The following is a 22,469-nucleotide window of genomic DNA, read 5'->3' as shown; positions in this document are numbered from 1 at the left end:
TCTTAATTATAGAAACTGGTGAGTAATAGAAATAACCTACATTTCTTAACTATTGATATACAGATTCTTCTCATGCTGCATTTAAATTAAGCACTATTTAACACTTAATATTTATGAGTATATGTTAAGGTAAAACAAAAAAGAACTTTATAGATTTTCTAAAGCTTTGTCTTTAAGCTTTTGATTACAATGACTACATGAGGCATATTTTTGGAAACTGCACGGGGAATGTGTAATACAGCACTTTCCACAAAGATTTTTCTATCTGTCATCACAAGTAAGTGGCTTTTCCAAACCTTGCTTGGAAAGCTCTGTTCTACTCTAGTAAATATATGGAATCTATATTCAAGGGAAACATATTATCATGCATTCCACGTTCGGGAAGTGGTTAGCAAAATTGCCAAGCAATTCACAGAGTTCACAAGAGAATTTAATAATGCCATTCCACTGAAACAATTAACATAAGGTATTTTAAAAAGGTGTTTTAGGGCTGGAGAGATGGCTTAGCGGTTAAGCGCTGGCCTGTGAAGCCTAAGGACCCCGGTTCGAGGCTCGGTTCCCCAGGTCCCACGTTAGCCAGATGCACAAGGGGGCACACCCGTCTGGAGTTCGTTTGCAGAGGCTGGAAGCCCTGGCGCGCCCATTCTCTCTCTCTCCCTCTATCTGTCTTTCTCTCTGTGTCTGTCGCTCTCAAATAAATAAATAAATAAATAAAATTTTAAAAAAGGTGTTTTAAAACTATTTCTACTTTTATGTTAATATATAAGTAGAAAATATACATAGAATTTTAAGACAAATTCTTAAAAGTAAAATGGCTACTTTCAAAACTATTTATACTCTGAAGTCTTTTCATTCATATCCCAAAAGAACCTTGAGGATAAAAACGAATGCACATTTTCACCAGCCACTTATGCACTTGCTTTTACAAAGTAAATGGTCTTATTCTTTTCATGCAAATGGTATCTCCTTGGTCATATTTTATATGCTATCTTAAGAATATATTCTTTGTTAACTTTCTTTTATTTTTATTTTTTGCTTTTTGAACTTCAGAGAGACTGTATTAAATTAAGAGAAGGAATGAGGAGAGTATAAAGAGCTCCCACCCATGAGAACTTGGGATGGGTAAAGCCCTTGAGATGCAACTTGGGGTCATTTACAGGTTCTGAATGGGGGTGAGCTAACTAGCCAAGGTGACACATTTGGGGCTGACTTTGACCAACTACAATACCAGAATCAGGAGGTTTAATCCTTCCAGAAATCTTAATTCTAGGAAAGGGGAACTCCTGCCTAGGGAGGGACTCAAGTTGTTTGTGGATAAACAGATCGAGGGGATTCTTATGCAAGAGCTGAGGTCTGTACCCTTCTCTGCCCTCCAGCAATGTGAAGACAGCAAGGGCAAGTCACGTATGCTTCCTGCGTCAACTTTCAGGGGCTCAGTCATGCTAAGCTGCCTAAACTTCCACCTTGAAGAAACAACTCCAATTGCCATTAGGGAACTAGGACAGTGATCAGTTGGTTTCTTTGAGCTCAGTGGGGTTGTCAGGTGTTGCAGTTGAGAAACTTCTCTAGAGGTTCTATCAAAGGACCCCAAAAGTACATGATAAATTATGAGGAGACAGGGCTGGAGAGATGGCTTAGCGGTTAAGCGCTTGCCTGTGAAGCCTAAGGACCCCGGTTCAAGGCTCGGTTCCCCAGGTCCCACATTAGCCAGAAGCACAAGGGGGCACATGCGTCTGGAGTTCGTTTGCAGAGGCTGGAAGCCCTGGCGCGCCCATTCTCTCTCTCTCCCTCTCTCTGTCTTTCTCTCTGTGTCTATCGCTCTCAAATAAATAAATAAAAATTTTAAAAAAAAATAAATAAATTATGAGGAGACAGTCCTGGAAGAAAATGTTGGGAAGAAAGAATGAAAGCAAGGAAAGCCAGGTGTTCATGGGATTCAGGCATTGAGAAACCTGGGACTTTTTGTGGTTCTTACTGTTGTTGTCTTTCAGGTGTTGAAGAGAGATCAAGGGGATCCAGGTAGATGGATTTAGATTGTCACAGAACCATCTGAATGTGAGCTGACTCTAAGCAGGAGAAGATAAAGTTAAAACACAAGGTCTAAAAATGAGCAGAGTGACTATTACCAGACATTATAGTCATAACTATTTTTTACCATGAAGGTACAGAAATTTCTAAAGCTGTTCTCCAAATGGCATGGTAATATCCAGCATGGTTTGAATCGATTCTTGTAGATTTTGTAAAGCAGATGAGGCATTACCAGAACTGTCAATAATACATAATCTTGGTAATGGCACAGTTGTTACCTTGAATAAGTGCTTTCCTTCCTAGCCATTCTTTCCTTTTTAATATTAATTTTATTTTATATTAATTATAGCAGGTTATTCTCTTTTATGCCCTTGCTCCAGTGCCTATTACCCTGGAGTGCCATCCTTAGTGGAGTTCTGGTATTCACTGTAGGGTCATGAAGGCTTCAGTCAGTCATTGTGGGGTATCTGGTGATTGTGGCTCAGGATGTTCCTATCTACTCTGTGGCTGTTACAATCTATTTATTTATTTAAGAGAGACTGAAATAGGTAGATATAGATAATGGGCCTCTAGCCACTGTAGATGAACTCCCAATGCATACACCCCAGTGTGCATCTGCCTTACATGGGTTCTATAGAATAAATCCTGGGTCCTTAGCTTTGTAGGCAAGCACCTTAACTGCTAAGGCATCTTTCTAGCCTGGCCCTTACAATCTTTATGCTCCTCTTCTTCAATGTTCCCTGAGCCATGGGCCAGTTTGCTGACTGTCTGATTTAATGTTGACTTCTCTGTAGTCTCTAGATTTCTGTTTTGATGTTTTGTCAACATCAACCTGAGGTTGGTTGTCAGGCTAGCAGTAAGAGTAGTATTCATGTAATCACTTCCCCTGTGATTTCTCCTGGGCCCTGGCAGATGTGGTAGAGGTACCCATCTCATGGTGGACAGTTGGCTAACTTCTTGTCTTATCTATGGATTTGGGGTATGTAAATTCAAAAGCTAGTTTGCTTGCTTGCCTGCCTGCTTGCTTCCTTCCTTCCTTCCTTCTTTCCTTCCTTCCTTCCTTCCTTCCTTCCTTCCTTCCTTCCTTCCTTCCTTCCTTCCTTCCTTCCTTCCTTTCTTTCTTTCTTTCCTTCTTTCTTTCATTCTCTCCCTCTCCCCCCCCCCCCGCCTCTCTCTCTTTCTTTCTTTCTTGTGTGCAAGTCTTTGTCTGCAGAGAGCAGCAGGGGTTTCTCTCTGAAGTCTATGAGTTTCCTGACAATGGGATTCTGACCTGGTTTCCAGTACCAGATATGAGTTCTACTGAGCAGCCCTCATATCCAATCAGAGAAGTTCCACTATTGCACAAGTGTGTGCTTCTTGACAGGCTGGTTGATTTCCAGTCTGTAGGGTTTCCTGTTACTGGTTTTTTTCCAGGCTCTCAGAAGGCTTTCTAGCATTATGAGGGCTAGCCAGGTGGAGCTAGTTTTCCCTTCAGTTCTAGCAAGATATTCCAAAGTACTGTGACCCCAGCCAGTGGTGACATGAGAATAGGGTCTTACCTTTTAGCTGTAGCAGGTAACCAAGCATTTTGGCAATGGATTGCATTGTTTGGGGGACCTCATGGGTCCCCTTGGCAACCAGCTCACAGTGGAGGGCAAACCATTTCTGGGCCTGAGGATCTACCAGTCAGTCTGGACTTCCCCCTCCTCCTTTATTGGTGGTTATATCTTGTAGAATACTAGCAAAAATGACTGCATCTTACTTTTTATTTATTTATGGGGTTGGGGGAGAAAGAGAGGGAGAGAATGGAAGTGTCAGGGCCTCTAGCCATTACAAATGAATTCCAGACTCATGGGCCACCTTGTATATCTGGCTTACATGGGTACAAGGCTATCGAACCTGGGTCCTTAGGCTTCACAGGCAAGTGCCTTAACCACTAACCCATCTCTCCAGTCCAGAATGAGGGCTTCTATGGAACTGATTTGTTGCAGTCCAGTTCACATTGCTGGTAGAAATCACCTAACCAAGAGCAGCTTCTGGGAAAAAGAGTTTTATTTTGGCTTACAGGCTCGAGGGGAAGCTTCACGATGGCAGGGGAAAACGATGGCATGAGCAGAAGGTGGACATCACCCCCTGGCCAACATAAGATGGACCACAGCAACAGGAGGGTGTGCCAAACACTGGCAAGGGGAAACTGGCTATAAAGCCCATAAGCCCGCCCCCAACAATACACTCCCTCCAGGAGGCGTTAATTCCCAAATCTTCATCAGCTGGGAACCTAGCATTCAGAACACCTACGTTTATGGGGGACACCTGAATCAAACCACCACATGATTCATGTTGTTTCAACATGTACTGATGGATCCTGAATCTCCCTGGCATTCACAGCCAACTGTAAAGAGCAGATTCCTAGCAAAGACTGAGAAGAACATCATGGATCAGAGGGGATAAACAGCCACTTAGAAGAATTTTTTTAATCTCTATTTTTATTCTCAATTTTGTTTTGAAAACTCCCTGAGTAAAAAAGAAATAAAGAAGTATACTAACATTGTAGGTGAGATGAGCTAGGTCTTCAGCATCCCTATACTATTGAAGCCAGCAGAGAGCTGGCTACCCTCTCAGTTATAGCCTGATTTCTGAAGGTCCTGTGACTACAGTCTATAGTGCCTTCAGAAATAGGGTCTTACCATTTAGTTCTGGTATGTCACCATGTTCTTTGGCAATAGCCTGCATTGTTTTGGGGGCATCGGGGGCCTCTGATGCTCCCCATAAGCTTAAGTGTTCTGAATGAATGCTCCCCAGCTAGTGGCAGTTTTGGAGGCAGAACCTTGCTGGAGGAGGGTTGTTGCTGAGGATGAAACTTGAGGTTTATTAGGTTCTACTTTGACAGTATCTGTTGTTTCACGTTCCTGCTGCTGTTTTCTCCCTGTGTGGCAGTGGTGATTTCCAGCCTCTGCTCATGCCTCCTTTCTCCTGCCATAATGAAGCTTCCCCTTGAGACTGTATGCCAAAATAAATCCCTTCCTCCCATCATCTGTTTTTTGTTGGGTGTTTTGTTAATATTTTAAATATTTTATTTATTTATTTATTTGAGAGAGAGGGAGGGAAAGGAAGATGAAGAGGGAGATAGAGCAGACTGGGCACACCATGGCCTCTGGCCACTGCAAACGAACTCCTATGCATGAGTCACCTCTTGCATCTGCCTTACAAGTCCAGTTTGGAGAATGAATTGATTGGGGTTATTTACAGGAGCATGACTAAGAGGTTACCTGTAAGTTATATGTGCAATTTATGAGCAACTATACTATTGACGAGCCTTGTCTTACTAGCAAATGTTTACTGCTGACATATCCTCCTTGGGAGGACAGTGGCCCCATGGAACTTCCTTCTCCTTTCATATTAGAATGTAAAGACTCAGTCTTATGAGGGCTTCATGTGAGTGATCATAGCTATTGTGATTCAAGATGGCAATAATCACACCTATTCTGGAGGAAATAGCTACACAACATTTCACTCTTCCTCCAGTACTTACACTTACATTATTTACACTTCTTCAATGTTCCTTGGGCCTTGGAGAGGGTTACAATGATATATTATTGTTGTGTTGGGCACCATACCACAGCAACAGTATAGACCATAGAAACAGAAACTTCTTTCCAACAGTTTGAGTCACTGCCAGTGATCACTATCTACTGCAACAGGAAGTTTTCTTTCACTAAAGCAGACAGTGCAGTAATCTATATGAAGAAGCAATGATGTATAAGAGATAACTTGACTGACATGTAATAGAGCAGAAGTAGCTTTCCCATTGGGATCTATAATTTCTCTAAGCACAAGTTTTTCACTTGGCTTACAGTAATGATCATGAATTCTTTTTTTGTGGAGTGACCCTTAAATCCAATAGGAAACATTGTTGGTTGTACCCATCTCATAACAGTTGTGCCACCGTTGCACCAGTAAGAATATTTCACCGGGTGTGAACATTGCATTCTTAATATACAATGTCTACAACCAAGCAGAATAATCTGTGACAATTCTCCCCCTGCGGCCTTCACAGACACAACACTACACATGCTAACTTAGCTTTCTTTTACTATTTTGTTTTATTAAGTCAGAAACCCACCCATGCAAGTTACATTGGGTCCTCCCAACTCAATTAATTCAATCTAGAAACTTCCTCATAGATAAACTCAGATTTTTTTTTCATGGTTATTTTGAATCATGATAATTGCAAACCAGAGATTAACTAACATACTCTCGATTAACCAACAGACTCTCAATTAACCAACACTCTGTCGATTAACCAAAACACTCTCGACTATCAGCCACATTTGGCTGCTGAAAGGGCTTTGGGCTGATCAACTTTCACTCCCCGTATACTTTCTTGAAGTGACAAAATTACACAGAATACTCTGGAGAAGGGGTAACTGCCCATCCATATACAAACTTAATGTTTTGAACTGCATGGTCCTATCATTTATGCCTCCAGTGAACTGTTGCTTAGACTTAAAGTTTTCCAGAGGTTTATATTATGAATTTGGCTTCTTGTTAATTTTTACCTTAGAAATCTGGATCAACATAAATCTTGCCATATTTTCCTTTGAGTAAGTGAGATAGGCCCTGCTGTCTGCTTCCTTTTATTAAAAAAAAAGTCCCTTCCTCAGCACTTCAGTATCTCATTAACCCAATTTATATGGCAGTCTAACTCATTCCGATCTGCCAGAGATGTCCCTAGGTCATAAAGATCACACTCTATTATCAAACTTAGAAGGACTACTAGAGTTCCATGCCAATTCTGAGGTTCCTTGTGAATTGACTTCTGCAAACACAGTCGTATTTGGCTCAATGAACTGAACATAAAATACTACCTCTTTCATGCCATGTTCTCTTGCTAATGCCTCAGTCCTTCTTCTACTGCCTTTCAGTCCCTCATATTTTGGAGGATCTTGGGTGATAAGGAAATAATCCTAGTGGTTCATATGACCTAGTCTGTTATGGATAAATTTCCCTTGTGCTGCCTCATATTTTGCAGCCTTTGTCTAGAGAAGGAATAAGAAGTTATATTACTCAGTTATCTCCATATCCAAGAGCTTTACAAACCAGGCTATTAGAGGCTCTTTCATTGCATGTTGAAAACTCTTTCTCAATTAAAACATTTCAAAGGCATAATATTCCATGAGTACCGTAGTTTACCATTTTGAGTTATTACTAAGTATTAGATATGTATGCTAAGTCATGGATTTCCTCTTACTCTGTATCAAATGTTGGATTTATGGGCTATCCTCAATCATTTCTGACTCTGTCTTTTCCTCCTCACTGTCTCATTCTTTCTCTGGGTTCCAAGTTATTGGATCCTTGGAAGGGCCCTTACAGTACTGATCTAATTTATACTCTCGTTCCCTAATGTCCTATGAGCTGTAAAAACATGTAGCAAACTAACACCTCCATCTCATACCTAACACTGACACCTTTTCTATTTTTCTTGCAAAATCAGAGTTGTGGAGGTTAATTTTGATTTCCAACTTGTTTGGATCCAAAATGAGTTACAATACACAACTCTGGACAGATCTGTTAGAGAATTTCTAGATTAGGTTAGTTGAGGTGAGAAGGCTCACCATAACTATGGACACCACCATTGTTTACTGAAGTGACTTTCAGGGACATGAGCAAGGAGTTACTTAGAGGAACAAGGCATTGCATTGGCAGCTACCCTCCTTTCTTTGCACCCTAACTGTTGGTTTATTGTTTATATATTCTCAGGGAGACCTTCCACCCCCATCCATGTTGGAACTTTAATAAGCTCAATCTCATGAGGACTTCATGTGGGTAATCTCAGCTGCTCAAGATGACAATAATCATGTCCTACTTAGAAGCAATGGCAACATAATAGTATGATGATAAGTGGATGTACTGGTTAAAACCTATTTGTTGCTTTCGAGTTTTCTGGATTAACCAGTCTCTAAAGCTCTTGACTTATTGCTTAAGTCAGAAAATTCCAGATAAGACCCATGCCTTATGGGAACTCCCCATGTATGAACACTGACTAGTGGAAGATGATAGTAACACAAATTCACTTTCTGGGCTGGAGAGATGGCTTAGCAGTTAAACACTTGCCTGTGAAGCCTAAGGACCCTGGTTCGAGGCTCGATTCCCCAGCACCCACGTTAGCCAGATGCACAAGGGGGCGCATGCGTCTGGAGTTCGTTTGCAGTGGCTGGAGGCCCTGGCGCGCCCATTCTCTGTTTATCTGCCTCTTTCTCTCTCTGTCTGTCACTCTTAAATAAATAAATAAACAAAACAATTTAAACAAAAACAAAAACAAATTCCCTTTCCATTTTTCCTCAGATGTCCATTCTGGGGTGTGTTATTTCTTTACCACCTGTCCAAAGATGTTGGAAGTCATTGAAGCAAAGCTTGCATGGCTTCCTCAAACAAGAACCTTTCAGCAATGGACCCTATAATAGAGTCCTATTATTTCTTGCTCTGTATTTCTTTTGCTACTCTCATAAGTCCCATTTAATCATCATTAGTGACCCTTTGCCTCAGATTTTATTTTCCAGGAAGCCTGATCTAAGCAGAGTGTCCAAAGTTAATTTCTAAAGCTGGACAATGAGTCAGGCTTGTGTTTTACTCATTTTCTCAAGATGTCACTTATGTTCAACAGTATAAAGGGAAAAGATCATGACAGAACCAATGCTAAGATAGCATTATCTCTAGACTAGATACACTGCTGTTTCATATCAATATTTAAATACCTGCAATAAGCATAGTGTATGTAACCTCATTCCTATTTTTCTGATGAAGAAACAAAACGTTTTATATAGGAATGTGATAGAACACTTGTGTAGGATGCTTGAGGTCCCAAGTCTGATCTCCAGCATTTCAAAGGCAGACAGACAATTAAAATGAAAATTATATGTTTAAATCCATAGTTGTAAGTAAAGGCATTGGGATTAAGAGTCAGATTTATCTCCAGAAGTGTATAATAAGTGATAGCGACCTATTAACATGGTGAATTTATAAGACAAACATGATTATCTTCTGAATGCCACTCTTCATAATTGTGTGCCTGTCTAAGATGAAGAAATCCTTGCTAAGAGTTATGCAATTGAATTAATATGACTTTAAATTATTATAGTTGGTGTACACACTTTGTATATTTAAGGTTCAACGTGGACCTTAGCTGGCACAGTCTTTTCATTTGCCATACAGCTATTTCTTCCATGGTGACTTGTCAATAGTAATACTTATAAGTTTATCTGTCATTTTTGATGACATTGTTTGGGTCTTATTTCTCAAAAGGACAATAAAGAAAATTTTAATATTCTTCCTTGGTGAGAAGTCACTTCATATTACTTTACCTGTCATTTTTAGTATTAACACTTGATGCAAGATGTCTTTTGCTGTGTAAGAGATGATGGGCACTGAGTAAGAGTGGGGCTAGGCATCATAGAGGTTGCCCCATTCAATGCTTTTCTGGCTGATCTTTGAAGGTTACTTTGACTCCTTGCATGTGTTTGGTCATGTTGGCTCCATAGTTTTATTCTGTAGCATTATAAAAGTGACGTCCATAGGATGTTTCTTTCTGATTAAACAACTCTGCTTATACTAATTATTGACTTTTCTATTCAATCAATGAGAATCTAGTCATTAGTTGAAAAAATGCATATTGCTTATAACTTTTTCTGGAATACTTTATTTATGAGCTTACATTCAAAATAGTAAGTATTCCTAGAAGAATTTCCTCCCAATAGTTTTTCTGGAAGGTGCGAAGTCATAAATTAACAATGATCATGCTCTAGAGAACTGCCAGAATCATGTAGGGAATTGCCATGTTATATTATCTGTCCTTCCCTAGCCAACACTTATACAATCTGTCATTGTGAGAAGGATTAACAGATGTAGTTGAACAATTCTCCTCTTGGAATAGTAAGAGATTAGGATCAGTTCTTCCATTTATAATGTTTTGTGTACCATTTTCTTTCTTTGGGAAGTGAAATAACGTATTGATTTCACACTTACAATGATACATTATCCTCTTATAAATTTATGGATGTTAGAAGCTGTAAATTACTCAGAAAATTTGAGAAAGGGGAAACAAACATTGTGAATTTGAGGGCAGTAGAATGTAGAAATATTCTTCAGAAAGGGTGATAACAAGAAGAAATATCAGTAAGATATTTCTACCACTCAGACACTGCTGAACTATTGACTCATTATTATGTTTCATATTACTGATTGAATTTTCATTTAATCCTTCAGTGCCAATTTTAAAATAGAAAGTCAAAAGACTTAACTTTAATGTGTCCTCTGGGACCAAAAAATGTAAGAAGATTATATGTGGAATATATAAAACAAATCAATCCCTTTCCTCTCCTCTTGGTTTTGCTGTGTAACTAATGAAGCTATTTTTCCATTTTTAACTGCACCCCAGTGGTACAGGTGTCAGATCCCATTCTACATTAGATATTCCTGGACTGAATCTTTACCATTTTACTTGTTTCCTGTCAAAACTCATTCATAGCCCCTCACTTGACTCTGTGTCCCCTATAAAACATGTGCCATGTAATTACTTTAAATAAGATTTCTGCTCTTACCATATAAGGAAATATGTGAAAGTAGCTCTAGAAGGATATTTGAGAAAGTATCAAGTGTGTTTGGCTTGAAAATCTCTGTTCTTTTGTTTACCTCTACCACTTACACTTTGCCCATATCTTCCAAAGCATGTGTCTCAGGTTCAAAAAATATGGAGAAAAGTGAAAGAAAAAAATTACAAAGTTTGCAGCGTTAAGTAATTCATAAAATATAAGACACATAATGTATTATAAATGAAAATATTTTTATATAACTGAAAAAAAAATTTCAGGACAAGACAAAGAACTGTAGAAAATACAACATTTTATTCAGATGAATTCTATAGAAAAGATTCTGGTATATGCCAAAGGTAAAAGAGGGATATTAAAAATAGACAAATAAGAGTATCTTGGAACAAAAAGATCCTAGGTGACCAACTTCCCTACTCTCTTCCAGAACATGTGAGAAGAACAGATCATGTGGAGAGTTGCTGCACAGATTTTTGTGAGTACATTTCCAGATTTTCTTGAGGCCGTAGGCTATTGGAAACAGAAGAATATTCTTCATACAGCAAAATGGCCAATAGTGACCTAAGTGAGTTAGTGACAGGTTAAAAAAAAATGAAACAGTACTCCTTAGCAAAATGAGTATATGACATCATCACTGACCAAATCTGCGACCCCTCTAGGATACTCTCTTGTGTAACTCTTAGGAGATGGCGATGAAGGCTAAGAATATGTACTTAGAATTTGGTAAAATGAGGCACACAAAGAAAGCTTAAGTTCATTTGAAAATAAAAAATGACATTTTTTACTAGTATTTTTATCTTTGCTCTGTCTAACTTTCCACCCCTCAGTTTAGAGAAATAAACAGTAAGTCATTACAAGTGGTGTGCTAGTGAATGCTTAACAACTGGCTATCAAGACAATGCAAAATCAAAGCAAAGCAAAACAAATAGAAAAACAAAAGCCAGAAACATAATTTCAGTTTTTTCCAATGATTGTTGTATGATATCAAGTTGTCAACTTGAGATACAGGTAGTCAATATAGACCTAGATCTCGATGTATATGGATGCAAGTATGGGCTGTTAGATGGGAAGACACATGGTTTATGGTTTAATACATGTAGGGTGATTACTTCAGTGGGTGAGAAAGTGTATGTATTGACATAAAAGGATTGGTGAGAGGATGGACAGATAATTGTAGTTTGCTGAAGCAAGAGTCCCTGGAAAATGGTCGTAAAGAATCAATGAATTTGTTAAACTTAGACACTCACCATTGAATCTGAAAATGGGTAGATATGAATAAAATCATTTCTTGCAAATTGGAATAAGTTAACTCCAGACCATCATTAACTACTGCCCATAGGTATATGAAAGTAATATTTCTTGACTTGAAAATCCAAGCTTTTCTAGTAGGTATAGGCTGTTGCTAGTTTCTCTTATAGGTATAGACTACTTCTGACATAGTTGAAGAATCCAATAGATTGGCTATTTTTTAAAAAATGGGTCAATATCATGGTATATTGGCACATCTGATTGACTGTATTCTGGAGATTAACTATGAACTTTATTTTTCTTTGCCTTTGTTATTCCAAGCTACATTCAATAATACCATTACACTGGTATATTTCAAGAAGCAAAAAGAAGGAAATTAACTCCAACAGAGTCTACATTTATAGTGGACTTGGACTATATGCAGAATAGAAAACAGGGGTAGATCAAGAAGATGTTGCTGTGATGTTTAAAGGAAAAGTGATATCAATTCTCTTCTAAGATATTACAGGTCTAAATTTACCTGTATTTTATATTCACTATGATGTTTATTTATAAGCTGCAGATAATAAGATATATTTACACTCTGCCTCTCATACTAGTTAAGAAATTATCATAACATTATATGAGACAGATAGTATTTTTATTGTCCATATGTTACATATGTTACAAATAAATAAATTCATGTTTAGAGAGGTCAAGTAACTTTCCCAGGGATCACATGGATTGCATCTTTTTGTGTCTTAATGATGAATGATATGGGGAATTCATCAGCAGTGGAAACAATTTTGTTACCCAGTGTGCTTTGGAGAACTGTTTCTCATAACTTCATGCTTATCTACTTACTGATAGAAGATAAGGATAGTGACTAATAAATAATTGTGGAGTAAGTGACCTTATCTATTTATTTTGGCTTGGCCCATTTTGTTTATTTGAAACAATTGTTATAGTTGATTACTTACTTGCTGATCTACTGGTCAACAGAAGTTTTATCAATGCTTATAACAACTTCATAAGCACATTTGAAGAAGTAAAAACAGGTACAATTTATTTTAAACCTCTTCTGTGTAAATAAATTATATTGATAATTTCATACAAATTTAGTTTTTACTTAATACAACTTTAAAGTGTGGCATTATTGCAAGAAACCAAACAGCTTGAAGATTCTAAAAGTGAATGAATTGAGAAAAGGTAAACTAATTCTGAGGGTTTGCTACCACCTTTATGCTTAAGGATGCCAAAATACAGTGTAAAAATGTACATTTTCATATCCAAAATTTCCTTTACTTCCTTAATAGTTACTGTATTAAGTATATTTATTTTCACCTGTGAAGTTATCCTTAAAGGGGAAAATAAACAAAGGAGAAAGAATTGGTTTCAAATTGCTTAGAAATGGAATTATGCACAGATAAGCAGAGAGAGAGACCCCCATATCTTGAAGTCATAGTGACCCATCCATACATAACAGCAGTGTCATAGAGCCTTCTCCAAGAGCTTGCTGGATATGTCCATATTAGGATACCATTGAAACCACTGTCAGAGTCATGATCCTCCAGCCAAACTGTGTCCCTAATTCTATCACTATTGTGTCCTTTTCATGATGTAATGGTGCAGAAACCAGTTAAAAGAAATTTCTTAAGTTCTTTCTAGTTGATTTTCCAAAATAAAACCACATTTTTATTTCAAAATTTTAGGGCATATGAAGTCAAAATGTTAATAAACACCACAGTTTCTAATGATTTTATTTCTCATCAGTTAGAAAGATCATTGTCTCCAGCAAAAGAGAGCTCTCTTTTTTACTGTTCTTACCCTTTTTTCCTTTCCAGGTGTAACTGGGATTAGGTAATGATGTTAAGTAAAGGATGCATTGTTTCAGTCATTGTCTAGAACTTTCTGTGAGCATTGTGAAAAAGTTCAGTCCTTTAGTGATCCAACTTCATGCTAATTTTAGATATAAAGAATACAAGTTTTAGATGTTGCATATGATTAACTATGGAATTCTATTTGTAGGAAACTGAATTTGCGCTGACATGTCTTGTCACCATGGTGAAAGCCCAAGCTATTCTAATGACAAAATTACTACAGAAATAAATATCTGCGAGACTAATTTAAGCAATGCCATCAACAGATCTTTAATTATGTTCAAATGGGAAAAACCCATCATAATTTTGACTGGTTTATGAAAGTCACATTACACCATTAATGATTTATTTCTTGGTAGCTGATGCCAAGGTAACTGGATCATGCAGTCTTATTCTTGTCGCCCTCTCTTCCAGAGAGTTGTTAGCCTAATTCATTCATGTTACTTATCCACTTTAGCAAAAGACATGGAACTGATACTTTTTAGGTTATCTTAGTGCCACTGTAGCAAACTGGGCTCAAATTTTATGGCAAATGACTATTTCCCACATTGGCCTGAAAAGTTGATTATTCCTTCAACTTTTAAAAGTGTTATTTACTTATTTTTCTTCAAATTTTATTTTATTTACTTATTTATTTATTTTTGTCTTTTTGAAATAGGGTCTCACTCTAGCCCAGGCTGACCTGGAATTTACTATCTAGTCTCAGGGTGGCCTCAAACTCACAGCGATCCTCCTACCTCTGCTTCCCAAGTACTGGGATTAAAGGTGTGTGCCACCACACCTGGCTATTTTTCTTTAAATTTTATTTGTTAGAGACAGAGAGCAAGAGAGTGAGTATGGGCACTCAGACCCTCCTGCCACTGAAAATAAACTTTTATTGTTGAATAGATTTTGTTTTATAAACTGTGGTGCCCCTGTGTTTGGAGCCTATATATTTATAACTGTGATGTGCTCATGTTGGATCATTCCCTTGATGATTAAGAAGTGGCCTTCTTTGTCCTTTTTGATTATGTTTGGTTTGAAGTCTACTTTATCATATATTAGTATAGCAACACCTGCTTGTTTTTTTTATTTCCATTTGCTTGGAATATTAATTTCCATCCTTTCACCCTGAGGAGATATTTATCTTTGGCTGTGAGGTGGGTTTCTTGAAGACAGCAGGTAGAAGGGTCTAGGTTTTTGATTCATCCTGATAACCTGTGTATTTTGATGGGTGAGTTAAGACCATTAATATTTAAGGTCACTACTGTGAGGTTTGAATTAAGCCCTGCCGTGTTTTATAGGGTTTGTTGCTTTCTTGTGTTTTGTACTATTTTAAGCCTGGTCTATTTTGGTTATTATGATCTTGCTGGCTCTTGAGATTGATTGTTTGACTCTCCTGTGTGGAGTATTCCTTGAAGTATCCTCTGTAGACTTGGCTTTGTGTTCATATAATTATAGAGTTGACTTCTTTTCATGTGAAGTTTTCCTTTCACCATCTGTTATGAGGGATACTTTTGCTGGGTAGAGTAGCTTGGGTTGGAAGCCATAGGTTTTCAGACATTGAAGTGTTCCATTCCAGGCCCTTCTGCCTTTTAGGGTTTCCATTGAGAAGTCTGATGGAATTCTGATGGGATTGCCTTCTTATGTTATGAATTGATTCTCTCCTGCTGCTTTTACCTCTCTGTATTTGTTTTCTTTGTTAAGAGTTTTTTTTTTGTTGTTGTTGTTATTGTTTTTGAGTTAGGGTCTCTCTGGCCCAGTCTGACCTGGAATTTACTTTGTAGTCTCAGGGTGGTCTTGAACTGTTGGCAATCTTCCTACCTCTGCCTCCTGAGGCTGGGATTAAAGGCATGTGCCACCACACCTGGCAAGAGTTTAATTATGATGTGTCTTGGAGAGTTTCTTCTTTGGTCCTGTCTCTTTTGTGTTCTATGGGCTTGAATGTAAATGGGCCTCTCTTTTGAGAGATTCAGAATATTTTCTTCTTTAATTTTGTTGAATATGGTCTCTGCCTCTGGCCTGGATTTCCTCTCCTTCTTGTATACCCATGACCTGTATGTTTGATCATTTTAGGGTATCCCACAGTTCCTTCATATTCTGTTCACTTGAATTTTTTGAACTTAGTTTTCTCCTGTCTTTTCTACCAGATCAGATGTTCTGTCTCCCACATGAGTAACTCTGTGGGTGAGGGGTTCTAGAGAGGTTTATATAATTTCTATTTGATTTTTGTTTTCTATAGTGTTATTTTGCATTGTGCCCAATTCTTTTTTGAGGTACAGTTTCAAGTTCTGATTTTCATGATGCTTCCTGGAGTTCATTCTTGCATTTTATCAAGTCTTCAATAAGTTTAATCAATTGATTGATGAGATATTCCATTTCTTAACTTACTTTCAATTTACTCATATCTCTTTGGAGGGTTCTAACATTTTCTTCAATCAAGTTAAGCCTACTGCCAAAAGCTAAATGTTCTAGTAGATTATTCTGTTCAATTTCATTGATATGATTGTTGGTTCTTTGATAGTTTGCTTCAAGATCAGTGATTTTTTTTTTTTTTTTTTGATCAGGGTCTCATTGGTTGTTGTGTTTTCATTTTGGGAATGAATTTCTGTTGATTTCTCTATGATTTCCTTGGAGCTTTCACTGTAGGACTAGGCATCCTTGGTGGAGATCTCTCAGTTTTCTGACTTTCATTGATTATTTTTTTTGGGGGGGGGTTGTTGTCTAACCACTTTAGAAAGACTCTTTATTTTATTGAGGATAAAGCAAGTTTTTGTCCTTTGGCCCATGAACCCTATGACTCAGGTGAACAGGCATGTTGGTACCCAGTGGCCAGTCAGGGTACCAGAGCAAAAGGCCTGGTTCCACAACTCATATGTGGAGCAGGCCTTCCCAAGCAAGGCACAATGGGACCTACTAGGACCATTGAACATTGGAACATGGGATCAAGAATCTGGCCTACTTACTCTGTACTGCACCCTGCAGCACACAGACTGGTGCAGGGAACCCAGACCAGGAAGGTGGGAGGAACTGGAAAACAGGAGTCTGGTCTACTCACTCCAGACCCTGAGTCAGTCCACACAGACTGAGGCAGGGAACACAGACTGGGGAGGTGGGAGGAGCATGAAAACAGGGGTATGGCCTACTCCAGACCACAGTGCTGCCCACAACACCTATTTATTTTTATGTGATAGAGAAAAAGAGAGACAGAGGTAGAGGGAGAGAGGAGAATGGGTACACTAGGACCTTGAGCCTCTGAAAATGGATTCCAGATGTATGCACCACATTGTGCATCTGGTTTAAGTGGGTCTTGGGGAAACAAACCTGGTTCCTTTGGCTTTGCAGGCTGGAGCCTTAACTGAAAAGCCATGTATGTATGTATGTATGTATGTATGTATGTATGTATGTATGTGTATATATATATATATATATATATATATATATATATATATATATATATATATAATGTATCTCCACACACACACATTTGTTTGTATATTGATTTTACAGATAGTAAGTTTACAGCCTTACTAATCTCCTTTATTAATTCTAGTACATTTTAAAATATTTTATAGGATTCTGTATAGGTAAATCATGTTTTCTTCTCATAGAAACAGATTTATTCCTTTCATTCAAACCTAGATATTAATCTTTTTATTACTTTTTGGCATTGAAAAAAATCTCCTTCACCCCAGCACTTATGACTTGAACAAATCACAAGTCAGAGACCAGCCTGGAACTCAGGGAGTTCAAAGTCAGCCTGGGCTTACATAGGAAGATCTATTCAGCAACTAAACAACCAACTGAGAACTGAGCATCTAAGTTACCTAGCAACCACCCAAACAGCCAGAATCTCTTATTTTATTTTTTATTTTTATTTAATTTTTAAAAATTATTTATTTATTTGAAAGCGACAGATACAGAAAGAAAGACAGATAGAGGGAGAGAGAGAGAATGGGCGCGCCAGGGCTTCCAGCCTCTGCAAACGAACTCCAGACACATGCGCCCCCTTGTGCTTCTGGCTAACGTAGGACCTGGGGAACTGAGCCTCGAACTGGGGTCCTTAGGCTTCACAGGCAAGCGCTTAACTGCTAAGCCATCTCTCCAGCCCTTTATTATTTATTTGACAGAGAAAGAGAGAGAGAGAGAGAGAGAGAGAGAGAGAGAGAGAGAGAGAGAGAGGGAGGGAGGGGGGAGGGGGATATGAATGGGCATATCAGGGCCTCCAGCCACTGCAAACAAACTCCAAATGCATGCACCCCCTTGTGCATCTGGCTAATGTGGGAACTGGGGAATTGAACCTGGGTCCTTTGGCTTTGCAGGCAAACACCTTAACCACTAAGCCATCCCTCCAGCCCCAGTCAGACTCTCTTTATCAAGCTCTCTACAGGCTTCTGTAAAACCACTTTTCTACTAGGCTTTATCCTTGAACCCTATCCTTGGAATAAGCTGAATAGGTTCTTCAGGAATCCCTCCCACTCTTTGTACAAGATCAAATTCCCTTTCTATCTTTAATGTGTAGGTCCTTGTTATACCATTGCATACTAGAATTGCCCACACAATGTTGCATGGAAATAGTGAAAGGAGACTTTTTTAGCTTGTTTATAATTTATGAGGAAAGCATTCTTTTATTTTTATTTTTTGTTCTTTTGAGGTAGGGTCTCACCCTGGTCCAGGCTGACCTGGAATTAACTATGTAGTCATAGGGTGGCCTCAAACTCTCGGCAATCCTCCTACCTCTGCCTCCTGAGTGCTGGGATTAAAGGTGTGCACCACCACACCTGGCAAAAAAAGCATTCTTTTATATACTGTTAAATAAATGGCTAGTTACAGTATTTTCATAGATGGATATTATTAGGCTTAGAAAATTCCATTATATTGCTAGTTTACATAGAGTTTTTTCTCTTTTTATCAAGAATGAATGTTGGATTTTCATCCAATTCTTATCCTGTGTTAATTCATATGAGTGTGTGATTTGTTGATGTGATGGATTATAACATTTGATTTTCAAATGTTAAAACCAGCCATACGTATTTGGAATAAATCTCTTGTGGAATAGTATATGTTTCTTTTTACACATTCTTGGCTTTAATTTTCTAACATTTTATTGAGGATACTTGCATAGTATCATGAGAGATATTAGTGTGTAGTTTACTCTTTTTGTAATATCTTTGCCTTGTTTTGGTAGTAAATTCTAGGCTGTTATGACTTCGAAATAATCTATGTGATTTTGTCTTCTGGAAGATGTGATAAAAAACTGGAATACTTTTTTCCTTACATACTTGGCATAATTCACCAGTAAACTAATCTGGGGTTTGGTGCTTTGTAGTCTTGACATATTATTATTTCATGATTAGATTTCGTTAATCACTATATATTGGAATTATGAAATTATGAATTTATTCCTGTATGAGTTTAGACAGACTTTTTTCAAGAAATTGATCCATTTCACTTATGTTAATTTATGGATCTAGAGTTCAGTCTATTCCTATATTATCCTGTCAATTTCAGGGAAATTTTTCATGATGTAGCCTCTTTCCTTTTTAGACTACTTATCTAAGTTTCTCTCTCTCTTTTTTCCTTAACCTGGGTAGAAGCTTTTCAAGGATCCAGCTTTTGTTTTCTTTATTGTTATGAGAGAAAACATGCAGAATTTGTCTTTCTCTGTTTGAAGAAAACATTCATTTGAATTTTGTTTTTGATCTACTCTGAGCATCTCCATCTTGTGGATTGTGTAGTTAAACAACATTCAACAAAGTTCTTGCAAGTGCATTAGGAATTATTGTATGTTACTGCTTGTGGTGGTTTGACTCAGGTGCCCCCAATAAACTTAGGTGTTCTGAATGCTAGATTCCTAGCTGATAGAGATTTGGGAATTAACACCTCCTGGAGTAAGGTTTATGGGTGTTATAGCCAGTTTCTCTTTGTCAGTATTTGGCACACTCTTTTGTTGCTATGGTCCTCCTTATGTGGGCCAGGAGGTGATGTTTACCCTCTGCTCATACCACCATTTTCCCCTGCCATCGTGAAGCTTCCCTTTGAGCCTGTAAGCCAAAATAAACCTCTTTTTCCCAGAAGCTGGTTGGGTGACCTCTACCAGCAATGCAAACTGGACTGCATGCAACACTGCTATTCTTTGCTCTTGTTCTTATTTGTATTATCTATTCTTTTTCTGAAACTTATTGTGGTTTTCATTATAACTTATCATTGTAGCAATTGAGCATTGTATATGTCTTCATTTCCTCTTCTTTATTTGTATTGCATTAGTATTTTTAAAACTTTGCTTTCTTGTGGTTGTTCTAGAGGTTTTTTTTTTTGTTGTTGTTGTTGTTTTTTTTTTTTTGCTTTTCAAAGTAGGGTCTCACTGTAGCCCAGGTTGACCTGGATTCATTCTGTATTTTCAGGGTGGCCTCAAACTCACAATGATCCTCCTACCTCTGCCTCCCAAGTGCTGGGGCTAAAGGCATGGGCAACCATGCCCAGCTTGTCCTAGAGTTTGTAACACATATTTACAATGAAAACAAGTTCATTTTAAGGTGGCCTCAGACACAGTTAACTTGAGATGGCCATAGAATGAAGTCTATGCCATTTCATGGTTATACAAATTTTTTCTAATAATACCAGCCAAACTTTTCCATGTTAAGCATCATTGTTCTCTTTTATTTTAGTCATAGATAATTATAATAACCATGCACATGTAGACATATACACACATCTATGCATAAGCATATTTTGTGAGATTTTGGTATCATTTTCAATAAAGCATCATCTATTAGAGTTACTAAGAATAAGAAAAACAATGTTTCTTACTTTTGACTATGAATTTTCTGATCTTTACATAAATCCAAATTATTTTATTTCTATTCTCTTTAAGGGATGTGTGCTGTTCTGATTTAGGTGTCCCCCATGAACTAATGTGTTTTGAGTGCTCGATTCCCAGCTTTTCAGCTCATCCAGCATTTATATGGATACTGGGTTGTGAATTCTGATCCTAATGCTTATGTGACAAGTGCTTTATCCACTCAGCCATCTCTCCAGTTCCTAGGAGTTAAGTGGAAATCTTTTCTTTCATGTTTCATGTCCTACTTACATTGTCAACATTTTGTCAAGCATCTTGAATGTGTAGATATAATTATATCCAGTTTGGATATCCTTTCCTTTTAATTCAACCATCTATGTCAATACTTGCTAGTTTTTTATTTTCTTTTCATTACTGGTAGTACTTACTTTACTTACCCTCATGGTAAGGATAACACTGTGCATTTCAATGCCTAAGTAACTTATAGTGGGTATGAACATAAACATTTAGAAGGCAATTTGACAGGCATATCATGTCCATTTATCAAAACAACAATAGCTTCTCCAGTAGGAGGGTATTCCCATGCCAATCATGTTTTTTTTTTTTTTTAAGCCAAGTTTATAGTACCAGACATTGATTCCTCTCTGTGGAGTGGGTCTCAATACCAATAAAAATTCACACCACTATTGCATCAGTGGGGACATTACCTGGCTGGTTGATAATGTAGTACGCAGCATCAACAGCCAAGTAAGACTGTCAATGACAATTCTCTCTCAGCAAACTGCATGGCATCTTCCTGACCTATGAAAGCTAGCCAGAAGAATAGGAGCTTTCAATAATGTTCCAACTTGATTTCTCTCCATCCTGCAACAAAAGTGTGTAGTATTTTTAGCAGTAGGGTCCACCTGGTTCTAGTGGACAAATAACAGCAGTGCCAATAGTCTACATTGGTTTTGGAGGCCTCCCAGACTTACCTGGCTAACAATTCATAGGATGGTAGCCCACCCTTGGTATTGAGTTTATTTTTTACTAAATGTGGCTTCTGGGTTCAGCTTTATATACACCCATGCAGAATCAGCTTTAAAACTCTTACCCACGAGACAGTTTCTATAAAACAAGGAGTAGGTGTATGCTGAGAAAAGTCTCAGTTGGAGATGAGTAAACATATGCATTTATTAAACAAAGGATAATGTGGGCCACAAAAATCCCAAAACATTGACTTGAAAGAAAAGTTAAATGAAAAGTTGAAGCCAGGCTTGATGGCACGCCTTTAATCCCAGCACTCTGGAGGCAGAGATAGGAGGATCACTGTGGGTTCAAGGCAACCCTGAGACTACATAATGACTTCCAGGTCAGCCTGGGCCAGAGTGAGACCCTACCTCAAAAACAAGAACCCCCACAAAAATTGAATTCATTAAAAAAAAGATACTAGAGATAACATTTACAAACAGAATACAAAACCTCATATAGAGATACCTACTTTCCATTAAGTGAGTTATATTAGAGACCCTTTGCTAAAAGTGTCACATATGTCTTACAGAAATTGTAACAGAGAAACAACAGGATTTACAGAATCTTTTCAAAATAAACACTACCAACCTAATGGAAAAACATCTGCACTATTTAGCTTATTACATTAGTCTCTCATGATGGTTAAGAGATAAGTGTGCATTCTTTCTCAGATTTACTGTTGGAAACTTCTACTTATAAGTCTGTGGTTTAAGACAGGAAACATGCTTTGATTGATTGTTTTGAAATAAAGTGAATAGTCCAAATGTTCAAATCAAGGAAACATCTAAAAGATAAAGATGACAGTTCAAACACTCCACTGTAAAAATAGTAATGTTTGCACCTTTAAAGTGCATGATTTTTATTGATGTCAATAGAACAAGTTCAGTCAAACTAGTCACAAAGATGAACATTCCCATTGTACAAATAAATGAACCATAAACATTTGAGCAATTTTAATCTTAA

Source organism: Jaculus jaculus, chromosome 2, assembly GCF_020740685.1.
Source record: "Jaculus jaculus isolate mJacJac1 chromosome 2, mJacJac1.mat.Y.cur, whole genome shotgun sequence".
Classification (NCBI taxonomy): Eukaryota; Metazoa; Chordata; class Mammalia; order Rodentia; family Dipodidae; genus Jaculus; species Jaculus jaculus.
The sequence above is the reverse complement of the archived record's forward strand: the minus strand, read 5'-3'. Positions refer to the sequence as shown.